The sequence below is a fragment of the Lutra lutra genome, chromosome X, assembly GCF_902655055.1.
Source record: "Lutra lutra chromosome X, mLutLut1.2, whole genome shotgun sequence".
Lineage (NCBI taxonomy): Eukaryota > Metazoa > Chordata > Mammalia > Carnivora > Mustelidae > Lutra > Lutra lutra.
In genome coordinates this window covers 72333997-72347463 of record NC_062296.1, presented here as the reverse complement: position 1 = coordinate 72347463, position 13467 = coordinate 72333997, and the positions used below count along the sequence as shown (strand labels likewise).

Below are 13467 nucleotides of genomic sequence, written 5' to 3'. Positions count from 1 at the left end.
TAAAGGAAGAGTGACCTTGGAAGGGCCATCCCAACCAAGCTGCAGCATGAAGCAGTGGCACCCCACCCAAGCTGTCAACTCATTAAAAAGTACATGTTTACTGTTGTGTGCCACTGACATTCTGAAGTGTTCTGGTATGCCGAATGTTTGTGAAAATAGTTAACTGATGCAGTCACCAGTGGCCAATGTCTGGGGTAAATCTTAGGTTCTCATTTAATTTATTTGCAGCAACTAGTGCTACTGGTTAGTCCCTTCTTGAGGTTCTCTATCCTTTCTTAGCCCTCTCTCTTTGGGTCTCCTCTCTAATCTCTTGTGATTTCAGTTGTTCTTTTTCTATCTTTCTCTTAAATGTTGATGTTCTCCAAGGTTCTGTCCTTAGCCCAATTTTTTCCATCTGTAGTGTAACTGACCCTTAACTGGAAGAGGAAACAGAGAGCATACCCAAAGAAGGGTTTTATCACAATTTTCTCCTTAGCCAAGTCATCTACCTCCACTGTCACTGCCTTAATTTAGGTTCTCATTATTTCTTGGCTGGATTCTCCAACAACCTTTTTATTGGCTCCTTTCCTCCACCTCAAACCAGTCCTTCCATCCCCAAAGAGCTGCTTAAGTAATATTTTTGAAATACGAATAGAACCATATCACTCCTCTGTAAAAACTTTCAGTGGCTCCCTCTTACCTACAAAACCAAACTTTCTCCTTAGATTATGAGGCTCTCCAGTATAGGACCCCCACCCACACATCCACTTTCATCTTTTTTATCCACTATCCTTTTCCTTTTCTCTGACCCAATACCATAATTGCCCATCTGATAATATGAAAACCTCTGAAAGTTTAAGTGACTTGTTGATGACAAAGCTAATCAGTGATAGAGGCGTCATAAAAATGCAAGTTTCTTGACTCCAGTATTCAGGGTTCAATCTAGCTAAAGAAGATACACTTCCATTTAAAGGAATTTAATGTAAATGATTGAGCTTATTATAACTGAACACCAAAGAATGTAAAACAGTCTCCTTCATGATTATAGCATGATTGGAAAATTATTGTGTATAATAAAGTAAGACATTGCCAAACAAAGACAGCAGAAAAAACACAGATTTGGTTTATTAAAAAAATCACTAAACAATTCAGTCCTAAGTATGAATTAATGTTCTATAATTCTCTATTGGGAAAAAGAAACACTCTCTCTTGCTTGTGTGAATTAAAATGACCTATAAAACCTCTTTATGGATTTATAATAGAAATGTTAAAATATCTGTAAGGAAGCTATTTCAAAAGTAAAGCCTCTCACCATTAACTTCACTATTCATCTATTAAACCTCTGACATTACCAAACATCTCTGTTTCAGAAGGTAACACTCTATACAGGGGATACTATTTAAGAAAATGGCCCTCATTTTCCAGCTTACTGGAAATGATTAATCTTTCCAATAGCTTTGAGGACTACATACCAAAGTTGTTACTTTTTTGTCCTTTCAACAATGACTACAAGCTGAGAGCAGGCTAGTAAATGTGTTATCGGCCAACCCATTAGAGTTCCATTATTTTCTGTCTTACATGGCTTCATGTAATGAATTTTCATAATTAAACTAATGGCATACAATTTATTTTCCTCCCTCTTTACTTTCAGGCCCCATTTCTCTTCCAGCTTCTTTGGAATAAGTTTTATACAAAAAGAAGGGAGGAGAGCCCTCCAAGTACTTCATTACCTTAATTTCATTATGACATTTTAGAAAGCATTTTCTTTATCTGAGCTTTCTCTTTAATTTGCTGACTTTATTAAAAGGCTTAAGTAGTGTTGTAATTAAGAAATAACCCAGCTACCCCAGGCATCTAAGAGAAGTCTGGTTGAGAGGGTATGGAAATGGTTGGGTGGAAATTACTCCAGAGAGAATGCCAGATGATAGATCTCCAGAAAGTGGCATTTTTCTTGGCTATTTTTCAAACCCTGTGAGCCTACTGTGGTATAATACATTATTGTCCACAAACATTCAGTGCCTTTTCAAGCCATCCACACCCCCATTGAACTGGGGATGGCTATGTAACTGATTATGGCTACTTGTCACTTTCAGGCAGAAGGTTTATGAATTGATAACATTATTCATGTTCCCTGCCTCCTTAATCATGGAAGTATATATCAAGACCCAGCTGTTATCAGCCTTGGTCCCTGACTGATTAAGCTAAGTAGAACCCTCTTGTGAATCTACAATGAACATGTAACATGAGTAAAATATAAAGTTTGTGTTGAGCTTCTACATTTAAAGGTTGTTAGTGTGGTATAACTTAGACTATCCTGACAGATATAACTAGTCAGGTACAATCCTAACTCCAGAAGGGTCATCTAACATCTCCAAATAATCTGAGGCCAGGGTGAGGGATAGAATAAGCTAGTATGATGATTCATACAGAAGAGGTTCTGTTGCTAATATGTATTTGAGAAACTACGTTTCTAAAGCAGTTTATAAACTTGAAGAGACAAGAAAAAGATCTGTAGTCTTAATGACATGTGGATATGCACTTTTGAAAGCAACTTCGAGATATAGTTCACATAACATAAAATCTACCCATTTTAAGTGTATAATTTAGTGTTTTTTAGTATACTCAAAGCCATCACCACAATCTAATTTTTTAAAAGATTTATTTATTATTTTAGGGAGATGGGAAGGGGCAGAGGGAGAGAGAATTTCACGCAGACTCCCTGCTGAGCCCAATGTTAGGCTGGATCCACAACCCTGAGATTATGATCTGGACTGAAATCAGGAGTTGGACCCTGAGATCATGACCTGAGCCAAAAATCAAGAGTCAGACGCTCAATTGACTGAGCCACCCAGGCACCCCCACAATCTAATTCTGGAACATTTTCTTCAAACCCAAAAGAAACCCTGTACCATTAAGAGTCACTTTCCATTGTCTATTTTCTCCATCTCCGAGTTTTTATTGGGTATGTCATACAAATGGACTCATACACTATGTGGTCTTCTGTGATTGGCTTCTTTCACCCAGCATAATGTTTTTGAGGTTCATCCATGTTATAGCAGGTACCAGTACTTTAATGATTTTTATTTCCAAATAATATTCCATTGCAATATACCACCTTAAAAAAATCCTTCCTTAGTTGATAAACATGTGGGTTTTTTCCACTTTTTGGCTATCACAAATAACTCTGCTACAAACATCTGCATAAAAGTTTTGTGTGGATGTATGTTTTCTTTTCTCTTGGATACATACCTGAATATGGCACTGTTATGTCAGATAGTAGTTTCATGTTTAATATCTACAGGAACGGCTAAACTTTTTTCCAAAGTTGTACCATTTCACATTCCCAACAGCAATGTATGAGGTTTCAATTATTCCACATTTTTGTCAACACTCATTATCATCTTTCTTATTTCAACCATCCTAGTGAGTATGAAGTGGCATGTCATGGTTTGCATTTGTATTTTCCTAATGACTAATGATGCTATCTTTTCATGGGCTTATGGTGCATTTGTACATCTTCTTTGAAGAACTGTCTTTTAAAATCATTTGTTGATTTGTAGTGGGGCAATCTTTTAGTTCTTGTAGATTTATAAAGTTCTTTATGTATTCTGGATACAAGTCCCTTATCAGATATTTGCAAATATTTTCTCCCATTCTGTGGGTTATCTTCATACTTTCTTTATGATATCTCTTGCAGTACAAAAGTTTAATTTTGGTTGCTTTTGGTGTCATAGACAAGAAAACATTGCCTAAGTCATCATACTAATATGTTGTCTTTAAAAGTTTTAGTTCTCAGGGCACCTGGGTGGTTCAGTTGGTTAAGTGTCTGCCTCTTGATTTCAGCTCAGGTCATGATCTCAGGGTCCTGGGATTAAGGCCCCTGTTGGGCTCCATGCGCAGCAGCAAGTCTGCATGAGGATTCCTTCCCTCTTCCTCTGCCCCCTCTGTTCTCTCTCTCTCTCTAAAAATATATATATATTTTAAAAAAATAAACTTTTAGTTCTTAAAGTTAGCTCTATCATAATCCATTTTTGAGGTAATATTTGTGTATGGTGTTATATGGGGTCAAACTTCATTATTTTGTATGTGAATATTTAGTTATCCAAGCATAAGGGTTTAAAAAGACTATTGTTTTGCCATTGAATTATCTTAGCAATCTTGTCAAAAATCAATTGACCTTAAAAGCAAGATTTTACATCTGGATTTTCAATTTTATTTCATCAATCTATATTTCTAGCTTCTTGTCAGCACCATATTGTCTTGATTCCAGTAGCTTTGTAGTATGTTTTAAAATTGGGAATTGTGAGTCCTCTTTGCTGTTTTTCAAGGTTGTTTTGGCTATTCCTTGTCCCTTGCATTTCAGTAAATATTTTTAGGATCCACTGGTCTATTTCTGCAGAAAGACCAGCTAGAATTTTGATGAGGACGGCATAAAGTGTATAGATCAATTTGAGGATATTGCTATCTTAACAATATTAAGTCTTTTGATATGGGAACATGGGACATTTTCCCCATTTATTTAGATCTTCTTTAATTTCATTCAACAGTGCTTTGTAGTTGGTGGTATAAAAGTCTTGCATTTTTTTTTAATTCCTAAGTATTTTTTCAAATATTTTATTTATTTGCTAGAGAGAGAGAGGGAGAGAGCAAGAGAGAGCAACCATAAGCAGGGGGAGCATCAGGCAGAGGGAGAAGCAGGCTCCCTGTTGAGCAAGGAGCCCAATGTGGGACTCTGATCCCAGGACCCCGGGATCATGACCTGAGCTGAAGGCAGACACTTAACCGACTGAGCCACCAGGTATCCTGTAAGTATTTTATTTTTGATGCCATTATAAATGGAATAGTTTTCTGAATTTCATTTTTCAGATTATTCATTGCTTATATATAGAAAAGCAATTGATTTATGCATTTTGGTCTTATAATCTGTAAAATTGCTGAATTTATTCATTCTAATACTCTTTCGGTATATTCCTTAGATTTTCTGTATACAAGATCATGTCATCTGCAAATGGATAGTTTTATTTTTTCCTTTTCAATCTGGATGACTTTCATCTATTTTTCTTGCCCAGTTGTTGTGGCCTGAACTCTATTATAGTGGTAAATAGAAGTGGTGAGGGCAACCATCCTTACCTTGTTCCTGATCATAGGTGAAAGCATTCAGTCTTTTACTGTGATGTTAATTGTAGGCTTTGCTCAGATGCCCTTTATCAGGTTAAGGAATTTTCCTTCTGTATTATTTTCCTAGGACTTCCAAGACAAAGTATCACAAACTGGGTGGCTTAAAATGGCAAAATATATTGTCTCACAGTTCTGGAGTCAAGGTGTCGCAGGCTACGCTCCATGTAATACCTATAAAAAAGAATCCTTCCTTGCTTCTTCCTAACTTCTGGGGGTACTTGTCAATCCTCACTGTTTTTTGTCTTACAGTGGCAACACTTTCATCTCTGCCTTTGATGTCACCTGGTATTGTCCCTATGGTGAGTGGGTGAGTGTCTTTACATGGCATTCTTCTCTCCGTGTATGCCTCTTTTCCTCCTCTTATAAGGACAACAGTCATATGTGATTAAGAACCCAGCCTGCTCCAACCTCATCTTAACTTGACCACATCTGCAATGACCCTATGTTCAAATAAGGACACAAATAAGGTCCAGGGTTTGGGCCTTCAACACATTTTTAAGGAGACACTATTCAGCCTACAAAACCTTTTATTAGTAATTTGTTGAGTGTGGGGTTTTTTTCCCCCATGAAAGGGTTTGGATTTTGTCAAATGCTTTTTCTGCAACTATTGAGATGACTGAATGGATTTTGTCATTTATTCTACTACTATGATACATTATAGACAGCCCCAACTTATGATTGTTTGACTTAGGATTTTTTTTCACTTTATAATGGTGTAAAAGTGACACATTCGGTGGAAAGCATACTTCAAATTTTGAATTTTGATCTTTTCTAAGACTAATGGTATGCAGTATGATATTCTCTCATAATGCTGGGCAGTGGCAGTAAACTGCAGCTCCCAGTCAGCCATATTATCTTAAGGGATAAGCAACTGATACATTGATAACCATTCTGTACCCATATAACTGCTCTGTTTTTTACTTTCAGTACAGTAGTCAATAAATTACAAGGGATATTCAACATTTTATTATAAAACAGGTTTTGTGTTAGATGATTTTGCCTAGCTGTATACTAATGTAAGTGTTCTGAGCACATTTAAGGTGGGCTAGCTAAGCTATAATGTTTGTTAAGTTAGGTGTATTAAATGTATTTTTGGCTTATAGTACTTTCAACTTTTGGTAAGTTTATTGAGACATAACCCCATCATAAGTCAAGAAAAATCTTTAGTTGATTCAATTTTGTATGTTAAACTAACCTTGTATTCCTGGAATAAACTTCACTTGGTTGTCGTATATAGTCCTTTCAATATGTTGCTGTATTAGGTTTGATAGTATTATTCTTAAGGCTTTTTGAGTCTCTATTCATGAGATATATTGGTTTGTAGTGTTTTTTTTTTCCTGTCATATCTTTGGTTGGGAAATATTCCTTTCTCTTCCATGTTTTGGAATAGTCTGTGAAAGGCTGTTATTAATTCATTTTTAAATATTTGGTAAAATTCACCAGTGAAGCCATCTGGGCCTGGGTCATTTCTTGGGAAGAGTTTTAAAATTACTGATTCAATTTCTACACTGGTTATAGGTCTATTCATATTTCTTATTTCTCCCATTCATAATAACCTCTTATAATCCTTTTTATTTCTATAAGGTTGGTAATGGTGTATCCTTTTTCATTTGTAAGATTAGTAATTTGAGCTTTCTTTCTCTTCTTTCTTAAGTCATTCCAGCTAAAGGGTTGTCAATATTGTTGATCTTTCTAATAACTATTTTTCCCCCAATAACTAACTTTTAATTCTTTTGATCTTCTCACTTTTCTTTCCTCTGTTTCATTGATTTCACTCTAATTTTTATTACTTCCTCTTTCTTCTTGCTTTAGGTTTAATCTCCTTTTTCTAACCACTTAAGGTAGAAGATTGGGATACTCATTTGAGATCTTTCTTCTTCTTTTCTTGTTTTTAGAGAAGGAGGGCAGAGAGGCAGAGGGAGAGAGAGAATCTTAAGAAGGCTCTATGCCTAGCATGAAGCTGATGTGCGGCTCCATTGCACAACCCTGAGATCATGACCTGAGCACAAATCAAGAGTCAGATGCTTAACCAACTGAGCCACCCAGGCACCCCAAGATCATTCTTTTTCAATACAGTTATTTACAGTTATAAATATTGCTCCAAACATGCATTAGGTCATCTTATAAGTTTTAGTATGTTCTGTTTTTATGTCCATTCATCTCAAAGTATTTTTGCATTTCTTTTGTGATTTCTTTTTTGACCTATTAGTTATTTATTAGTGTACTGTATCATTTTCTCATAGTTGTGAATTTCCCAAATTTACTTTTGTTATTTCTAATTTCATTTAATTTACTTATGGTTAGAGAATCTACATTATGTGATTAAAATCCTTTTAAATCTATTAAGACTTGTTTTATGACATAGCATATTGTCTATCCAATTGATGCAGTTGTCTATCCAATTGATGCAATTGAGAAGAATGTATACTCTGTTATTATTGGGTGAAATGTTCTATGCGTGATTGTTAGGCCTTGCTAGTTCATAGTGTTTTTCCAAGTCTCCTATTTCCTTATTGATTTTCTGACCAGGTTATCCATTGTTAAAAGTAGGGTACTGAAGTCTTTGTTCTTGTTGAACTGCTTATTTCTTCCCTCAATTCTGTCAGTTTTTGCTTCCTGTATTTTTTGTTAATTATTTTTTTCTCCCTTTTCCTTGGTGTGGATTATTCCTATTGACCAAGTTCACTGACTCTTCTGCCAGCTCAGATCTGGTGTTGAGCTCCTCTAGTAAAAATGTTAATTATTATACTTTTAAACTCCAGAATCTCTATTTGGTTCCTGTTCATAATTTATATCTCTTTATTGATAGTCTCTATTTGGTAAAACATGCATGTAGCCTTGTAGATTCCCCAGGAATATGTCAGAGCTTTTCAAATACCTCTGAGGACATCTCATTCCCCAAATCTTCCTTTTCAGTTTTTTCCTAGACCATGATTATCTCAACTGATATCACAGCCTCAGGCGGTTACTATTTAAACAATGCTGCTGATTGTTTGTGATAGACAGTGTGGGGATAGGGCTTTTTCTGGGAGTTAGTGCAAAGTCAGTCAAATAAAAAATGACAAGGCCTTGTGTATAGGTTTGTTCTAAGGAGCTGCAAGACAGGTCAAATAGTAATAAAGCTCTGGGAATGAAATGGGTCTTTCTGAGGAACTCCAATCCTGGTCTTCCCTCTCTAGTGGCTAAAAGCTTGCCGATTCTCAAAGCTACTGTGGAGCTGGGAGAAAGTGATGGAATAGGCCAAGTTAAAAAGCCTCAAACCCTGCTGTTCTTACTGAAGTTCAGCAGTTTATAAATTGCTGTCAACATCTGGTTAATTTCCAGAGTTCAGAAAAGGCAGTTTTGACAATTCTTGCAATTTGTTGCTTTTATGGAGGAGTAAGTTTACAGACTTGCTGCATTATATTTTTGAGCATGATATAAGTTAGACTATGAAAAGGAAACAAGGTAAAATATGGTGTAATCAGAGCATAATACTATTCAAGTCTTGGTGACTGTGCATTAAATATTTATATAGTATAGCAATACCTGGGGAAACTAGCCCATTACTTCCTCTACTCTTATCAGTGATGTAGGAAACACTCTGGCTGTATGCTTTGAGAAGTTTAATAGCTTCATACATACTTTGGGAGAAAAAGTACAATTAGGTTATTGATTCTTTCTCTTTAATCATGAAGAAATGGTAGGTCCCGGCAAGAAGATTTCTGATGTTTTTCATTACAGTATCAGAAATCCAAACCTCACACTACCAGTGTGAATCAATTTGCTGATTTAATTTTGTGCAAGTCAAAAAGTAAATAAAATATGTGGAAGAAGAACTCAGCTTCCACTACTGTACATATCCTTATGGCACATAAGGATATGATCTAATTCCACCCATCCCCCCAAATAATTAAAACTGCAGTGTTTTACTTCCATATTTGAAAAAGTTCTTCATTAGCTCCTTTCCCAGTAAAATAATTTGAGATCCTCAAATACCTACTGTATGTACTATATATAACAAATTCACTTTTAAAATTAATTACTTGATTATAATATATCTATCTTTCAAGTTCCCTAAAGAATGTCTTCAAAACATAGATATTTTGCAGCCTTGGAAATGTTTATTTAATAATTTGATAAATTATTGGATTTCTCACCTCAGATAGTTTTAAGTATTATAGAGCCAAATCAGCTAGGCTCAAACAAGATTTCACTTCTCTATTGAATTCATGTACTCTTAGCTCAGCCAAGCACAAAACAGCTAATGCCGTCACGTTTGAAAAGCTTTTATGCTGAATTTGACACAAAAGCAATCACAAAGCAGACAAAAAAGGAATTTCTCTTTCAAAAGCTGAAAGGGGAAAAAATAAATGAAAACTCTGAGCCTGGATAAATCTCTCTTGACACTGGAAAAGAAAGCTTAAAATCATCAAGAAATAATTTTTCCAAGGAATTCATTGCCAAGTTTGGGCCAATCTTAATAGCCTGGGGAACAGGTTGTGAAGTCAACCAAGATTCTGCCAAATAAAATAAATCCCATGATGACCGCTGCTGGCAGTTTTAGGTGCCAATGTCACACCATCTTACTTCTTATGAAAGTTAAATGGCATCATTCCTCATAGGATTCTGTCATAGCTTATTGGCAGGGAGTTTGATTAAAATGGAAATCCTGTATGATTTTTCCCTAACATCTGTCTTTCCACCTCAAAAAAACATTATTGTTTTACTAGGGCCATGGCGAAGATGAAATAAAGCCATGTGGTTCACAGAATTAGCTACTTCCTTGCATTATGTTTCTGTTTCCAAAAAATTAAAGGTTATGTAGGAAAGAAACTACATATATTATGGACATCTCTTAATGAACTGCTCATTAATCATCAACATGATGGGCTGCCTATAGCTTGTTTTTTTGATAAATCGAGACTCTCTAATTGCCATCTCCTTCCAGCATGACCATGCTTTCAAGATGCACTGTCCCTGGATGCTACCTGAGACTTGATTCCTCTCCTATGATGGGCTTGTTCTTGTCCCCATCTTTTCTCTGCTACTTTTTTTTAAGCAAGAGGAGGAGGCTATCTGAATGTCCAATCAGTAAGGAGATGGTTAAGGGTAGAACTTAATGAGATACTGTAAAGTATTTAAAATGCTAATTATCAAAAGTTATAAAGCAACATCTATAGGTATTTATGTAAGGACACTAAGTTTAAAGTCAGAATTCAAAATTTTATCTCCACCATGAGGATAATGAAAGTATGTAGATAAGAAATGGAAGAGATTACAAAGATGAGCAATGATGAATCACAAAAATATCAGAATTGTAGATGAATTTTTCTTTAGTTCAGGTACAATGACTGGTTTAAATTTTCAAAGAGTATAATACTACTGGTGCTTGCCTTTGGAACCATTTCACTGTGACAGTGAGGGTAGTCATCAGTGACGTTGCTGCAAGGGAGGCTGGCTGGTTTAATCACAGCTCTCCGCCTCCGTAGACACAGCCTGATGATCGCCTTACGGGGCTCACCAGCTCTCCTGCTAATCTTAGGCACAGAGACTCAGAAAGAATTTATGGAGCTAGGAGATTCTGTTCAAATTATCCAATGCCTATTTATGTCTATTTTCATCTTTTCTTCATAAAAGAAAATTGTTAGAGATAAGCCAGCTATTACCACTCAGTAGTGATAATGTATTAGACACAAAGGCCAAATCTCCATTTTATACACTCCCTGACTTTTAGAAGAATTAAAAATTGTAGTTTCATTAAAAAGAAGCTATAATTTGCAATTTTCTTTTTAGTTTTTCATAGTAAAACAGAATATGAAAACCTCTCCCCAGTATACTATTTCATCATTTTTATTTCCCACCTGTTGGCTTATCAGTAATGTGATCTTATTTGTCAATTCATAATTGCAGTTGTCTCCTTTTCTGATCTTCACAGTGTTTACTTGATTTGTTTTAGTCACGTAGAAGACAATGGGTAGAAGAGAAAATCTGTGAAGTCATCTACAAGATTAATTGCTATGCATTCATATTGTAACTCTATGATTTTTAAGAGGAGTTTCTGAACTTCTCTAGGCTTCAATTTTCTCACCCATAAACTGGGAACAATAATAGTTTTCATGGAAGATTCCTCAGAGGGTAAAATTAAGCCAATATATGTAAAATGATTAGCACAATTTTTACAATGAACAAGTACTTTCTAAATATTTGTATTAGCATTAGGATTACTTTTAGCTTTAGCATATGTCATTTAGGGAATTGATGGAAAAATTACAGCTTTGGTCATCTTTACATAATGAACATACAGTGAAAGTGCAACTATATATATATATATATAAAATTATATACATAGTTGAATTCCTAACATATAACATATAACACAAACAAAAACATCAGTTCCTATAGATAATGGCTGAGCCATTTTTATGATGTAGTTTTAGACTGACATTTGAAAAGCAGTTTTTTTTTATTTTGAAAGTGTAACAATGATAGCAATTATATCATCTTGTCTTTGTTTTAGGTGTTTAAAACATATGACTTGTTTTGATGATGAAATTGTTTTGTTTTATCCTTTCATATTTTCTTTTACCTTTCTTTTCATTTCTTATTTAAAGCCCCTTGCTTTTCTAGGGGCTACAAAACCCTATTCATTCTTGCCATCACTTTAAGATTCTTGTAGGTTTTGAGATTTCTCATGTGACAACCTGCAGTCTTCTTCCCCTTATCAAATTTATCACAATATGCCTCTCATTTCTCCTTTCCTTATTCTAACTCAAGGGTCCAGCCCAAACCCTTTTCCCCTGTTAATTCCTCCTACCAGTTAGTTATTCTCTTCTAAGATCTGCTAGATTCATAGAAACCTCAGTTTTGGGACAGGAAAAGGAAATGGTATAACATACTGAGTACCTTATGGATAAGACCCAAGCCTTCAAGAACAGCTGCATGAATTCTATTCCACAGTCAAACCAAGAATTGGGAATATCACCATTAGAAATTCCTATGCCTTCTATGTGCATCCAAAAAAGAAAATCTAGTGGCAATAAGCATCTTGTGAAAGACATAACTGCTTCCAACAGAGGTAATGATGAGTCTGTAAAATCCTATGTGACTTTCTAACATTCCTGTCATATGAACAAAAATCTTGTCCTCATAGCAGCGCAGCTCCTTTGGAGAAGTAGCTATGGCTGAGGCTGGCTACAAGCTCATTAGCTCACTATTCCCATTTACTCTTCCTGATGTTAAGCTGGGAACATGTTCTGGTCAATGGGAGGTGGGTGATGCACATAATCTCCAGGCCTGTCCATAGAACCCCATGGATAAACTGGCCACATTCTCTCTTACTCTCCTGCAGTGACTGTGGGCAGCCATGAGTTTAAGATGATAGTATCACAAAATTGGAAAATCCTGGATTCCTTACGTCCCTATTTATGAAAAGGCTCTCAGGAAAGGCTCTTCAACCTCCACTGGAATTCATCTTTATTATATTAAACCATTGAGATTTCAGGGTTTTTTTTTTCAAATAAACCTAGCATAAATACATATGCCATGTAGCTCAGCACAGCCTAAACACTGACTCATTTAGAAATGGAAGTCACTTCATCCAAGAAAACCACAATATAATTTTTTTTCCTCAGATGACATAGCTAACTTGTGATTCAGCCAATTGTTTAGCAGAAGGCCTTTTTCCACCAGGAAAAAAAAAATCTATAGAGGGTTTTAATAAAATATTCAATCTAATCATATTCTCACTGTGTTACTTCTCTGTTTAGCATTTAAGGTCTTTCCCAACTGACCCAGAACTATGAGGTTTGAAAGAATAAAAAGCATGTATGGCACCAGGCATGATGCTTGATAAAACATAGTAAACAAATATTATTTCCTTTCCCTTTTCTCCTTCTTTTATCACAATGAGTTCTACACTCTGAAGTGGACAGATATATGATGGAGTTCTGGGGGAAAAGAAGAAGAAGAGAAGGAAAAGAAAGAAGTAGGGAAATTGGTCTGAAGGTCAAAGACCTGGAGGAGAATGTGAGAAGACCCCTCATCCTTGCCTTATCCTTACACTTCCTCTCCCTTATCCATTCAGGGCCCTACTTAGGAAGGAAAGGACCCATTACTTTTTCTGGGAAGGAATTAATTCCAAATGACTGATTTTATGCTACCACACAAGTATGTATATCAACTATGAAGTGACCTCAAAAGATGGTGTAATGTGAAAACCAGCCTATGATATCTGGATTAAATAAAATTAATTTTAAGACTGATATTAGCGATGAGTTTTCCTCTAATCTCTATTTTGGCTACTATGAGCCTGCAATTGCACTACTGGGT

General features: G+C 35.6%; 1 protein-coding gene across 1 annotated transcript in view; it reads right to left on the bottom strand.

The window, feature by feature from the left end:
* Positions 1–13467, bottom strand: part of DMD (dystrophin) — a 2124834-nt gene that overhangs the window by 539099 nt on the left and 1572268 nt on the right.